This window comes from Mandrillus leucophaeus, unplaced genomic scaffold (assembly GCF_000951045.1).
Source record: "Mandrillus leucophaeus isolate KB7577 unplaced genomic scaffold, Mleu.le_1.0 Scaffold302, whole genome shotgun sequence".
NCBI lineage: Eukaryota > Metazoa > Chordata > Mammalia > Primates > Cercopithecidae > Mandrillus > Mandrillus leucophaeus.
The window spans coordinates 3709013-3723114 of NW_012103166.1; the positions used below are offsets into that span (position 1 = coordinate 3709013).

The 14102-nt window shown below is 35.6% G+C and overlaps 1 long non-coding RNA gene across 1 annotated transcript in view; it reads right to left on the reverse strand.

Moving 5' to 3' along the window:
- LOC105544634 overlaps positions 1 to 989 on the reverse strand; it is a 13006-nt gene extending 12017 nt beyond the window's left edge. The window contains exon 1 of the long non-coding RNA XR_001006799.1: positions 862 to 989. This is a non-coding gene — a long non-coding RNA (uncharacterized LOC105544634). The remainder of the gene's footprint in view (positions 1 to 861) is intronic.
- Between the last annotated feature and the right edge of the window lie 13113 nt (positions 990 to 14102).

The following is a 14102-nucleotide window of genomic DNA, read 5'->3' on the forward strand; positions in this document are numbered from 1 at the left end:
AATGAGTTCATGTCCTTTACAGAGTCATGGATGAAGCTGGAAACCATCATTCTCAGCAAACTAACACAGGAACAGAAAACCAAAAGCTATATGTTCTCACTCACACATAGGAGTTGAACAATGAGAACACATGGAGACAGTGAGGGGAACATCACATACTGGGGCCTGTTGCGGAGTAAGGGGGCTATGGGAGGGATAGCATTAGAAGAAATACCTAATGTAGATGATGAGTTGATGGGTGCATCAAACCACCATGGCACATGTACACCTATGTAACAAACCTGCACATTCAGCATGAGTATCCCAGAACTTAAAGTAATTTTTTTTTTAAAACCACATTTTAACTAAATCGTGTTAAACTTTCAGTTTTATCTTGAATGAATATGAGCTGATTATTCAAAACATCTCAAGAACCTAGTTGTTCAGAGACCCTGGACAAGGACAGCCTGCAAAGTCATTTCTATAACTAAAACTCTATTATCCTGTGGTTAAAATTCTTCAGTGCCAGATAGAACCATGATGCGATTTCAGGGACACTGGAAGGTATCTCCACCCCTTCTAAATCCCATCAGCTGAATGACACCTGCAGTTTAGCTTACAGCTTCAGAAACTGGATCACAATGAATGCCAGAATAGTAGGACTGCTGGGATCTCACTCAAAGCTGCTCAAAATACTTACTATACCTACTTTGCTTTCTTAACCAAGAAATCAAAATCCAGAAAGTGAACACCAGCATACTCAAACCAGTTAGTGCCATAGTCAGTATATCATACAACCTTTCCAAGATGGAGAGAGATGTGATCGTTTTCTGGCAAAAGGAATAAAACTATCAAATCTGTAATAAATAGAAATTATTTTACCTTTCACACATTTCCATAATTTCCCCTGCTGCTTCAGCTAATTAATTATCAATGCTATTTGTGTTTAGACAGAAGGGTTTGTCTCCTTCACAGCCCATCTGCTTCTTGGTAACCTTGCTGTGAAGTCACTGCAAAGCAGAGTTGCTGATAAAGCTATCATCTCCATGACAACCCGCTGCTATGTCACAAATGCAGGAGTGTGACCTCACTGCAGTTAAAAGGAGAAATCAAACTGGTGTCTGATGTGTGAGGCGATAAGAATTTTTAATTAGACACATACTTTATTCATTTTTCCCTAGAAATATGAGAAGGATCCTCATAGGGAAATATTACTATAATAACTTTACTGCTAATTATTAAATACTAAATGAACATTTTAATATTAATGGTACAATATACATGTGCAAGTGGTTATACTTGGGTGAAATGTCCTACGTAAATATTATATTCATATCCTGAAAACACTCTATATTTATTTTGTTGTATATCTCCCAGCAAAGATGACTCATCTTCTGGTATGATATTTACCAAGCTTGAGAAAGTAAGCAGCTTCTTCCTCATTGATTGCATCTATTTGTACAGCAGCCCATATACGGAAGGGGAATTATGACATGTAGACACCGTGTCTCTCCTACAGAAGCAGCTAAACACACTGAGTGAGAAAGTGAATTCTGAAATCGACCCACAGGAACTGTTACCATAAGTTCTGATCAGCGTGTTGTTTTCTTCTTTGGATGGTTGGTTAACTAGTTACTCAGTTGTAAGATGCGGGCAGTAAATATTACAACCTGGGAGTGCTGCATCTCTCTAGCTGTCAGAGAGCTCAGGCAACACCATTCATTGGCCATTTGTTGTGTGTGCATGTACTAGATACTGTTTAGAGGGGGTATAAAAAAAAGAAGAGGTGCACAGCCTGTACCCTGAAATTGTTTACCACGTTATGGGAGACTGGCAGGATCAACAGATACCTGAGAGCACAAAGGGATGTAGAATTGTCATGTTTCAAGATTAATTTATATAGGTGCTAGGTGTAGAAATAAAAGAAAAAGACATCAGACAAACTTGACATTAGATGGCAATTTTCAAATTGATGATTAGAAAGTAAGAATATAAAACAGCATCTTCTAAGTGTTTACTATGTGTGAGGTACCATGCTAAGCACTTTGCATTCTTCATATCATTTAATCCTTTCAACAACCCTAGGACATAGGCTTTATGGTACATTTTATAGATGAGAGGATTATGGTATATTTTATAGTTTGGGGGTTAAGTTATTCGTCCAAAGCAGTAGGCAGCAAATTGGCAAATTTCAGAACCTGTGTATTATAGAACCTACAAATTCATGGCAAATTTATGCTGCCTGGGAAGATCAGATAGGAAAATGGCATAAACACAGTGCAGAGATGATAATAAGCAACATCATGTCGAGGACCAGTCAAATCCCCTTTGTTCCACTCTTCTCATTTGAAGTGACCTAAGGCATCGCCGGATGGACTGACTTCCCTACAGCTGTACCCATAATCCCTTAGAATTCAAAAATACCTTTTTCTTTCTTGACTAAAGAAATATGTAAGCCAGCATATGTTACTTGAAAATAATTCCATTCTTGGAATCTTCCACATTTGAACATTCTTGATTTTTAAGAATTAACTGAACTGTATGGAAAGACTCAGCAAGATTAATATATTGATGGAAAGGATAGATTCTACTTTTTCCTCACTTGCCTGCGTACTTAAAACTGCAGTTATTTATGGACTGTGGTTTAGGCATCTTCTCCATTATATAACATCTATTGATCTATAACACTCATATGCTTTCCAATATAAATATTTCATCCAATGTGCTCATGGGTATTGTGCTCTTATTTGTCCCTGAAAACATTAACGAGGAAAAATACTTGGATGAGTTAAGAGAAAACAGTGTATTCTTAAAGCTGAATAAGTTAGACTTGTGTAAGTGGGGATGGGAATTATTGGTTGGCCTTGAAGTTTAGGTTCTAAATTGGAGGCAACTGAATGGTACCAAACATTACTTATCAGTAATGTTGTATGAGCTAAAAGAAGTGTTGTTTAGCTTTTTCTTGCTTATATAAACTCATACAAAATTTACATTTTTAAGAGAAAAAAGCAGAAACGAGATCAAACTGTTCCAAGTTACGTAATTTCATCTTTTTTTTTTCACAACAGTGTCACCAGGACATTAAGCACACATTATAAATAGGCATACTTCATTTATTTTAATCAGTGCATAGAGACTTAATCTGTTTCTTTTTACAGATGAAGTTGTTTACAAGGTTTTTGTTTTTATTGTATGGTTTGTTTTATTTCCTTTTGCTATTACAAAGAATGTTGCAATGAACCTCTTTATACACATATTTTGCAAAATTGGTGAATATCTCTGTAGGATGAGTTATAAGAAAAAGAATAGTTAGGTCAAAGGAAATACGGAGCACACATTTTTATGGATATTGCCGAAGAGTGTACAAAGTGCATCAATGTAAATGTCCATCAACAGTGTATCTAGTGTTTCAGTATATTTCCCTTCAGCATTATGTAACATAAAAGTTTTAAATTTTTACAATTTTGATGTTTTGTTCTTCCAAAAATGGTTGGCCAAGGTAATGGTCCCAATTTTTTCTATTGAATAGTTTAACATTTTATCCATGGCCAGACACAGTGGCTTATGCCTATAATCCCAAGATTTCGGAAAGCTGAGGCGGGCGGATCACCTAAGGTCGGGAGTTCAAGACCAGCCTGGCCAACCTGGTAAAACCCCATCTCTACAAAAAATACAAAAATTAGCCAGGCATGGTGGCACACACCTGTAGTCCTAGCTACTCAGGAGGCTGAGGCATGAGAATCCCTGGAGCCTGGGATGCAGAGGCTGCAGTGAGCTGAGATTGCACCACTGCACACGAGCCTGGGTGACAGCGTAAGACTCTGTCACCCACCTCCACAAGAATAAATACATAAAATAAAATTTGATTCATAAAATGATTTTAATATGGAACATATTAATCCTTAGACTATCATATGGGATAGAAATAGCTTTCACAACTATCATTTTTCTTTTGACTTAGTTTACGATAAATTGGAAAGTGGCCAGAGTTTTAAAATTTTATGCAAATTTATCAAAATTTTTTTGGCTTCTTGATTGTAATTTTCCCCTTCAGGTATTTTAGAAAAAAAATATGTATTTCTCTTTTGTCCATATTAATCTTTTTCTTTCTTTTATTTTTCTGTTTATATATTTACTTATTGTTTTTTTCTACTTGGACCTTATCTTCATGTATGATATAAGAAAGGGATACTGTCACATTTTTTAAAATACTGGACTGATATTGCAACATTTTAAAAAAATCTACCTTTTATTCACCATTATCAAAATGTTATATCCCCTTAAGTATTTATCTCTCCATATTATTTTCCTTGTTCATTGTCATTCTGAAAACCTGAGCCAGTATAAATTGTATAAAGTATTGTAGCTCAGTATGTTTTAATATTTAGTACTCTCAGTTTCCCTTTTTCATTGTATTTTATTTTATTTTATTTCATTTTTTGAGACAGGGTCTCACTGCACTGTGGTTTCCCAGGCTGGAGTGCAGTGGCACGATCTCGGCTCACTGCAGCCTTGACCTCCCAGGCTCAGGTAATTCTCCCACGTCAGCCTCCTGAGTAGATGGGACTTCAGGAGTGTGCCACCATACCTGGCTATTATTATTATTTTTTTTTTTATGGCACAGATAGGGTTTCATCATGTTGTCTAGGCTGGTCTCAACCTCCTGGACTCAGGCAACCTGCCAGCCTCAGTCTCCAAAAATACTGGGATCACGGGTGAGCTACTGCATCCAACCCAGGTCACCATACCTGGCCAAGTTTTCTTTTTTAAATTTTATTTTGTTTTTATCCTGACTTTTCTACGTACTTTTTTTTCCATATAAAACTTGGATTATCTTGGTATTTCAATTGAGATTGTGCTACATTTATAGAGAAATGCTATCATTATGATACTGAATCTTTATCCTAGAACGACATGTTTTTCCATTTATTCATTTTTGGATAAACAGGGTAACTAAATATTAATATATTCATTTCTTAGTTTTTATAATAACCTCTATAAATTCTGAGATAAAATAATGTTGATCATCAAACCTCTAAAATATTTTTATTTTCATTGTTGATTCCATTTTCCTGATGTCATTGCTTTGTGTCTTCTCATTTAACCTTGGAAATTTAAAAATCCACAGCAGTGAATTAGTCCTTCCAAATTTTGGAGACTAGACTTTTAGCTATGAAGGGTTAGTGACACAGAATTTGAATAATGGCAAATAATACAAACAGTGTAGAGCTACTGCCCCTTATTGCTTTTTACTGGGTGTACAGTCATGACTGGTGCAGAATTGAGTGATTTGGATGAAGTTTGCTTAAGGATCACGGTCATTATATATTTATGAATAACAGCAAACACTATTTAGGATAAGCCATTCCCTGAGAATTGACATGCCACATCAGGGACTGGATGATAGAATTCCCAGGCCTGTGTTCATGGCACTAACAATCTGTTTTATAAACCAGCCTCTGCAAGCTAATGATCACAGGCACTAACCATTCTATTCTCATTTTAATAACAATTTCAAAGAAGGGAAAAAATCAGAGAAAAAAAAGATGATGGATGTAATGTTTAGGCTACCTCCCAAACAGTAAAATTCATTTAACCTTATTTGGAAGAATAACAGAAATAAACATGCACACTTCTAGTAGTATCAGTAAGACATTGCCATTTGTACTTATATTCTCCCTTGTATTCTAATCCCATTTTTCTAGAAGAGAAAAAAAAATGTATTTCTGCACATAGTAATCAAATCTTCATATTTTTTTTCTATTTTTTTGTCATCGATGTGTTTTAACAGTTAATAATCACTGTATCCTTCTGAAACTATTCAAGTAATTGCTTAATGTTCTTTTCCATTACCAGATTTTATTTAATTAGGGAACAATTTCATCTAAAGGGAGAGGTGTCTGATCTTGGGAACACAGAGGATAATCTTATCATTGACAGGGCTATATAGCTTTGTAGAGTTCAGAAGTCAACAAACTATCTGCTGCCTGCCCCATCTCACTCGTCTTCAATATTATTTCCTGTTATTATGCCTGTTATTCTACTACCAAGTTCAGCATTGCCAATCTTGACAAGTCAACAAATGGGCTTAGTCAAAGAATAAGTTGAATATTTTTTTTGGATATTCATTGGGTGTCTGATGTGTCTCAAGCATATATATATTGTCCACTAGCCAGATCTAGAACTCCTAGTCTTGTGACATATTATCAGACAGCAAATGATGTTGTAACATTATCTACTAAAAGTTTCTGTTGGTGTTGCCTTAGGAAACTGGGACTAAGAAGACTGAAAGGATAAATATCAAGCTATGTCCCATTCAGCCCTCCCTTCTTAGACTCAACTGAAATCACCCCAGGGTCAGGATAAGAGGTAGGTGAGGGCCAGGGATACTGCATAAGATTCCCTCACAGTACACAAGAACATAGGGCATTCTAAGCTAGAAAGGACGTGGAGCTTCCTGGTGTTCAATATTGTGGGAATCATTTTTTGAATGGTGGCTACATGATGCTGAGGTGCCATTTAGCAGAAATGTGAATCTCTTCTGGAAATTATGTAGTTTCTCAGGAATAAAGAAAATGTGTACATTTAATTGAAAGAAAAAAATGGGAGAAAATATGGAACTATCACAAGGACCCAGGAAGAATGAACAGAATAATTTGGGTGCCCTCTCTTGGACATATTGTCTAGTAGCTGGCAGGCTCATGAAATAATCGCTCCTGGAGAACATACAGCTGTGTTGCCACTTATGTGGCAAAGCTGCACGTCTATACCCTGGGAATTCTGTGGGACCTATGACTACCCTTCAGAAGTCTACATTCATTTTAGTTACATAAATGATGGAGAATAACTTTCAGTTGTCTCCCTGGTACTGCCTCGACTAGTACTCTAGAAATAAAGCATTCAAAAAAAGTTAGATTATCAGTCCAGAGCAGAATCCAGAATAACAATAAACCAATTACATCACTGTTTAATTCTCCACATAATCTAACTCTAGACAAATTTGCCTCACCTCTTTCCTTTCTCAAGTGAAAAGTCATCGACAAGTAAATCTAATTATGTTACTATGGTCTTATCCATGATTTTCCTTTGTTCTTAAAGATGAAACATCATAATTGATACAACAGAATTTTGTGTACTCAGACTCCTACAGATATCTCCAATCTCATCTCCTATCAGACGATTCTTTACTTCCTGGAATCCAGCCCTATCCGCCTTCTATAACACCATTTACTCATGTTCCTTGCTGCCATCACAGGGCAATTGCATGTGATATGTTCTCTACCTAGACACCTTTCCTTCTCCTTTTTGCTCTTTAAGACACCCTTTAGATCTTGGATGAGTATTATTTTCTTGGGAAGTCTTCTTTGACTTCCCAGAGCAGGTCAAATAATACTTGTAGATTTTCAGAACATCATATACTTACCTTTGTTGGCACTTATCACATTTGCGTTTTCACATTTATCTATATGATTCGATCAATGTCTACTTCCCTCACTAGACTCTAAGCAATTTGAGGAGGGAAATCAAGCCTGTATTGTTCACTGCTGTATCTCTAGTGCCTACAGGTGTTCCCGGTATATAGCATGTGTTTAAAAAAAAAAAAAAAAAGTGTTGATTAACTGAAAGTTGACTAATTTCTGTATCGCCATTAAAAATCACTAGGATTTTGGACGAGCAGAAAAAAGTCCAGCAGAAATATTTCACTGGCTTCGCTACAGAAAGAATATGGGATATTTGGGTTCTCCCCTGCCCTTAAAGAACATCATCAGCTGGGCTGAATAAAAGATGCTGAATTCAGCAGTGGTGACTCCGGATTTAAAAAAGCATGTAATCTAATGGTTGCCAAGATAATGCTTCAAAACCACTACGAAAACAGTGACTAGATAAAGTTGTCAAGCAATCATGGAATGTTAAAGCTGGAAAGAATCCACAACATTACATAGAAATAATCTCCCCCTTTTAAAAATAAGAAAGCAGAAGCCCTGCGTACAGAATTGGGACAATAATTCAAGGGTCTCTACATGTAATGCTTGCTCTCTTTGCCACACCATTCTGCTTATAAAAAATAATAGCTGTCAGAGATACTTGGACTTTAAAAAGAAATTGTAAAAAATAAAGTAAATGGAATTCATATACTTTTAAAAGATAATCTTAGCCTTGTTTTTTTCTTGCTATACAAATAAAAAAAAGACCGAATATTATCTCTGAAACACATTATGTAGAAAATGGCATTATGGCAGTCATCCAAAAAAGCTTTTACTCTTTCTGGAGTATTGTTTGCATACATTAAAACAATTTTTTTTAATGTAAAAGGTAGTTACTATTCTTGCTCCATCCAAATGTGATATGATAAATAAGAGAGGTAGGAATTATAGATTAGAATCTCCTTCCAGGAGTTGGCCAATTTTCTGGTTAGAGATTTCCTGGGCTTTAGGGAAACTTTCATTTTTTTGGCAATCAAGTTTGAGGGAGTTAACTTATGTCAATATTTTCAGTATACACATCTTAATATAGTTATTTCATCTACAGCAATTTAATTTTCAAATTTCTAAAACTATTATTTCTATGTTAAAACCATTATGTTAACATGGAGCTTATTATAGAATGCTATCAAAAATCAACTAACACACATGTAAATAATAGAAAGAGAAGAAAAGTCAACCACCCAAATCTTCTATAAACATAAGGTGGCATCTGATAGAATGATGATCTTGTGAATATAATGTGGATATTTTGGATTAAACACACAAAAACACAATTATACACACGCACTCAGACCTTTGAAAAAACTAGAAATATAATGGCATGATTCTGGTGAATATTTGCTGTATCTCTTTATTGCTTAAATTCATTTTGAATTAAATGTACTGTATTTATAGGTAAAATTAGCTTTTCTAGTGTCATTTAGCATGTCAAAATAAATTACAGAGTAAAACTAGAACCTTCTTCCCATATTAAATTTTCCATTGCGTATCTACTAATTCAAGTTTGGCAGTGTTGTTTTTTGCTAACTTTCAATTCAACCCAGAAAGTTATAGTAAGATATTATGGGAATGGTGCCCGAAGAAAGCATTCAGACAGCAAAACATGTTCCTCATTGATAACTTTTGAAACAGAGGTGGATTTACTGTCAGACTGATAAAGCATAAGCCCCTCATTTTCATGTGCCCCTTTCTAGACCTTGAGAAGGACTGTAGTAATGCTATATTTCTAATAATGAATTATTTTCTTAAAGGGTCCTCTCTCCCAATTTCTAAGTTTTATGTCACAAAATATTTAGTCTGACTCTGCTTTAAGTCAAGTGGGGAAAAAAAATTGCAGGAATCTCTAGCTGGTCATTTATTTTGTCTATTAACTTTAATATTGGTGAATGAATGTCTTCTGTCTCACACTTTTGATGTTTCCAGTCTTGAGTATGAACAAGTTCATTTCTGAATGTTCTCTTATTATTTGTTAACTATTGCACATGTGTGGTCCAGCCAGTGATAGATTGCTCTGTAATTAGCTGATTTAGCACTAGAAATATTATTTTTTTAGACCTCCTCTCATTCCTCCAAAATATTTGAATTCATATCCATTTTCCATCCAAATTTATGTATTCTTGCATACATGTAGCTATAAAGGCATGTTCCATTTCTCTATTCATGGCTTCTGGCTTTATGCACTAGTCTGCTCAGCTTTCCACTACTGCCCTCAGTGATATAGTTCTGAGGGCAACATCTCACTATTAAAGGGAGTCATAATCTCTCTGCTGTCACATTTCATAGTGGCTTTCTAGGAGACAAAAAAAAAAAAATTCATGTTTCCTTGAAGGAGGTCCTCTTTTATCTTTATCACATCTTCATTCTCTTTTTGTTTCTTTGGCCAAAACACAAGGGGCCAGAAGGGTAGCAGCAGATGAAGAGAAGTTCTGCATCATGTTGAATCTCTGGCTGTATCTAAAGTCAACTTCAAAAGTGCCATATCTCTAGGGGAACGTGAAAATAATTCTCTGAGTTTCTGTTTGTTTGTTTGTTTGTTTGTTTTTGTTTTTTTAAAAACACTTTAGAAAGGCGGCTTTAGTGGAGGTGGCAAGTGGCCACAGGAGACTCTCCAAAGGTTGATTCTTCAAGTGAACTTGACATTGAAAGATGAAAATGGAGCTGGTGAGATACTTGCTGCCTGGGAGATGCCACTGGCTTGGCACAGCTTCTGATGAGAGGACACATTTAAAGGATTCATTTCTGCCTATAACTGGCAAGAAAAAATGTTTCGTATTAGCAACATGGCCAGTGAGAGCCATTCTCCCAAAGGACCCAGATTTCTCTGTCCAAGGAGTTAGGAAGAAGGAGGACAAGTTCTTTTGTTTTTTTAATATATTCTTCTTTTTGGTATTATTGGTTTCTAAGTTCAAGGAGAAAGTACATGACTTCTTTATTATTTTGCACTTCTGTACCTTTTGCTGAACATAGTAATTCTGCAATCATAGCTCAACTTAAAAGAATCTAACAGCAAAGCTCTTCTCTAATACAGTACTAGGTATTAAGCACCTGCTATGTGTTTCTGGATCAGTTTCTTTTGAGATTATATCCAGTATAATCTGTCTATATTGTCTTCTATATATAATATAGTAATATATATAATCTATCAATCTGTGTACCTTCAGGACCTCATTTAGTCTTCACACTAACCCCATGAGGTAAATATGGCCCTTTCTCATTTTTCAGTTGCAGAAACCAAGGTCAAGGGAATGTATACGACTTGTTTGAGCTCTATCTAGTAAAGTGGTGGACCTGGGATCTGACTGTGACTCCAAGCACATGTACTGCGAGGTTACATGCAATTTATCCTATTGGCCACCAAGTGACATTTACTTTCAGGCAATAAGGCATGCTTGTTGGTAGAGATAAGTGTTGGCCATATTATATCCATATTATACTTTCAGAAACCAGTTAATAGAAGAGAGTAAGAATTGTCCAATACCTGCGAGACAATCATGCTGAAAGTTAGATCCTCCAAGTGTTGGTGCCAGTGTTAACACACAAAGAGATTGGGCTTCATGATGAGAGCACTCATATAAGAAAATTACATCTACTTCTTATTGCAACCAAAATATACCTTTGCTATTGAGAATTTCTGTTTGCTGTTATTGCAAATGCCAGTAATTTACACTGCTTCTGAAAGAAAAAGAGAGGAAAGGAGAGATAGGATGTTGTATCTAGATTCAAAATCAGATTGGATTGTCCCGGATATTGACCTGAAGGTATTGCAGCAGTTAGTAACCATAAATAAGAGTATCTGGGGACAAAGTTAAAGCTCATAAGGTTACATTGTACGTGCTGTGGTGACTGCAGGAGAGACAGGTGTGAGCAAATTATAGCTAGCTCAGTAGTTCCCTAGAAGATGGTAGATTCAGAAAACTTTCAGTTTCTTAGTTGTGCCCTGAGCTATATCTAATGAACACTGCATTCTGAACTCTTTGGGCAAAGCAGATGAAAAACTGTAGGTGTTAGAAGTGGCTTCAGTGTGTGCTTTTATGCCTCATTGCCTAGTTCTTAACCTGTTGCAGATTGTGTTTGAGGATGAAAGACAAAAGTGTAGCAGTAGCTTCCTAACATATGGGAATATTTGTTTCTGTATGCATTTTCCCCCTCCAACTTTGTTTCTATGACAAATCCCTTAAAATGTAGTAAATAATTTTCAGTGTTAGTATCATAGCAACAACAGGTCTATGTGGGTTGATTGCTGATTTATATCTGAAATGAATGGCATCTTTCAGAATGAAGGATGGTTGCAGCAGAATGCATGACTGCATGTACTCTCTGTTGTCAGAGTAGCTTTGTACCTGTACAAAGGTACAAATGCTAGCATACTTGACTATACCTGCAGCTAGCACAACGCATGTTCATGTCTGGCATCCTCTTTAAATGATTTAAAAAGAATGCACATAGTGTAACCTTATGCATGGTTCTATTCCTGTCTCTTATACACATCTAGATGTGTATAAGAGACAGCGATGGGGTTTTCTAAATATACAATCAAGTCATCTGCAAACGGACAATTTCACTTCCTCCTTTCCTAATTGAATACCCTTTATTTTTCTCTCCTGCCTGATTGCCCTGGCCAGAACTTGCAACACTATGTTGAATAGGAGTGATGAGACAGGACATCCCTGGCTTGTGCCAGTTTGCAAAGGGAATGCTTCCAGTTTTTGCCCATTCAGTATGATATTGGCTATGGGTTTGTCATAAATGGCTCCTATTACTTTGAGATATGTGCCATCAATACCGCATTTATTGAGAGTTTTTAGCATGAAGGGCTGTTGAATTTTGTCAAAGACCTTTTCTGTATCTGTTGAGATAATCATGTGGTTTTTGTCTTTGGTTCTGTTTATATGCTTGATTACATATATTGATTTGTGTATGTTGATCCAGCCTTGCATCCCAGGGATGAAGCCCACTTGATCATGGTGGATAAGCCTTTTGATGTGCTGCTGGTTTTGGTTTGCCAGGATTTTATTGAGGATTTTTGCATCGATGTTCATCAGGGATATTGGTCTAAAATTCTCTTGTGTTGTTGTGTCTCTGACAGGCTTTGGTTTGATACACATTTTCTAAACATAAGTGGGGAGGTAACTGGAAAGATTGGCTACTTCTTAAACACTTAAAAGAAAATCTCCTGTTGTAGCTCTACTTTTATCTTACTTACAGTGGTCCCAGGTGCTACAAATGCCAAATCCTTGAAGAGGGAAGTTGTTTCTACAGAGTGAATTTGATGTCTCTTAGCTTTCTAGTTTAGAATTTGGCATTCTCAGCTGTCTATGTCAATTACTACTAGCAGTTTTGCTTTACAGTTTCCAAAGTTTTATTATACTCATCCCTCCCCTTTCCTTTTTTTTGTTTTTTGCCTTTGTCCCTTTAAAATATTTCCCCCCTTTTGTCAGTTTAGTGAAAATTGGGAAAGAAGCAGAGGCAAATTTGGGTTCCACCTGCCATCTTTAATTAGAAGTGTGTTTTATTGTTTACTTGGTCTCTCCTAAATATCAGTCTTTCTTTGAAAACCATGGCGTTATGCTACAGTATGAGTCTCCCTGAATTGTGGGGTGATGCCAAGGAAGAAAAAATTTAGATGAGTTTTTAAAAAGACATTAAATTCAACTCACTAATTCTGAAGCCTCTGAGAAGCCATGGATGAATTGGGAGCCACTGAATACCTTACCCTTCAATAGACCAAAATTTCAAGGTTTAGGCCTAGGACTGGGAATTGTCTTTATCCTGAAATATGCCTTAACCCCTTGTTACTATACTGGAATATAATAGATTGTATTTAGAATTATTACTGTCATCCAATTTGCTACTCATATCCTCAACTGAAAGAAAAAGTGTTGACACCATTGCTTTGACCTTGAAGATAATTTGATTCCACCACATAGTTGATTTTTTTGACTGTTATTTAAGAAACACTTGTCAGTAAATTTGAGAAGTGTTACAACTGACCCAGGAAAAATTAGACTTGTAGAAGTCAGGTAAACTAAAAGTGCACATAGTAAAGTTTGTTATAATTGAAAACTGACTGAAGAAAAATACCTCATGGGAACACTGAGAACTGCAAAAATTGACCCAAAGTAAATTAGAAATAGTAGAAACAAATGGGAACAAAATATAATTGAGAACAACTAAAACTCTATAAAATAACATGTTATAGACAAAAAAATTGATGAAACAATAAAATATTCTTGACAAAATTTAGATCTGCAAAAATGGTCCCAAACTGGATTTTATAGAAAAAGCACATATATAAGCACAGAAACTCTGTGTGTAAAATGAAGAAGGCATAATTGATTAAATTCAATATGAACAAAAGACTGTGATCTTTCAATTATTCATTGTACAATATACACAGAAAAAAAATTTATCATAGTAAAGACAATTTTAGCAAAGCGAAAATGAAAATAGAAAAAGATGGAAATGAGTTAAAAGCATCATATAGCGTATTGATCCAAGAATGAAATTGGTAAATAGAATTTTGTTCAGAATCTTTATAAAAATCAACAATGTTGATATAATTTCGATTCTAATATTTGTATGTGTAACAATGATTTAATATATTCTTGCTGTCAAAATCTCACTGTCCTTAACATGTTC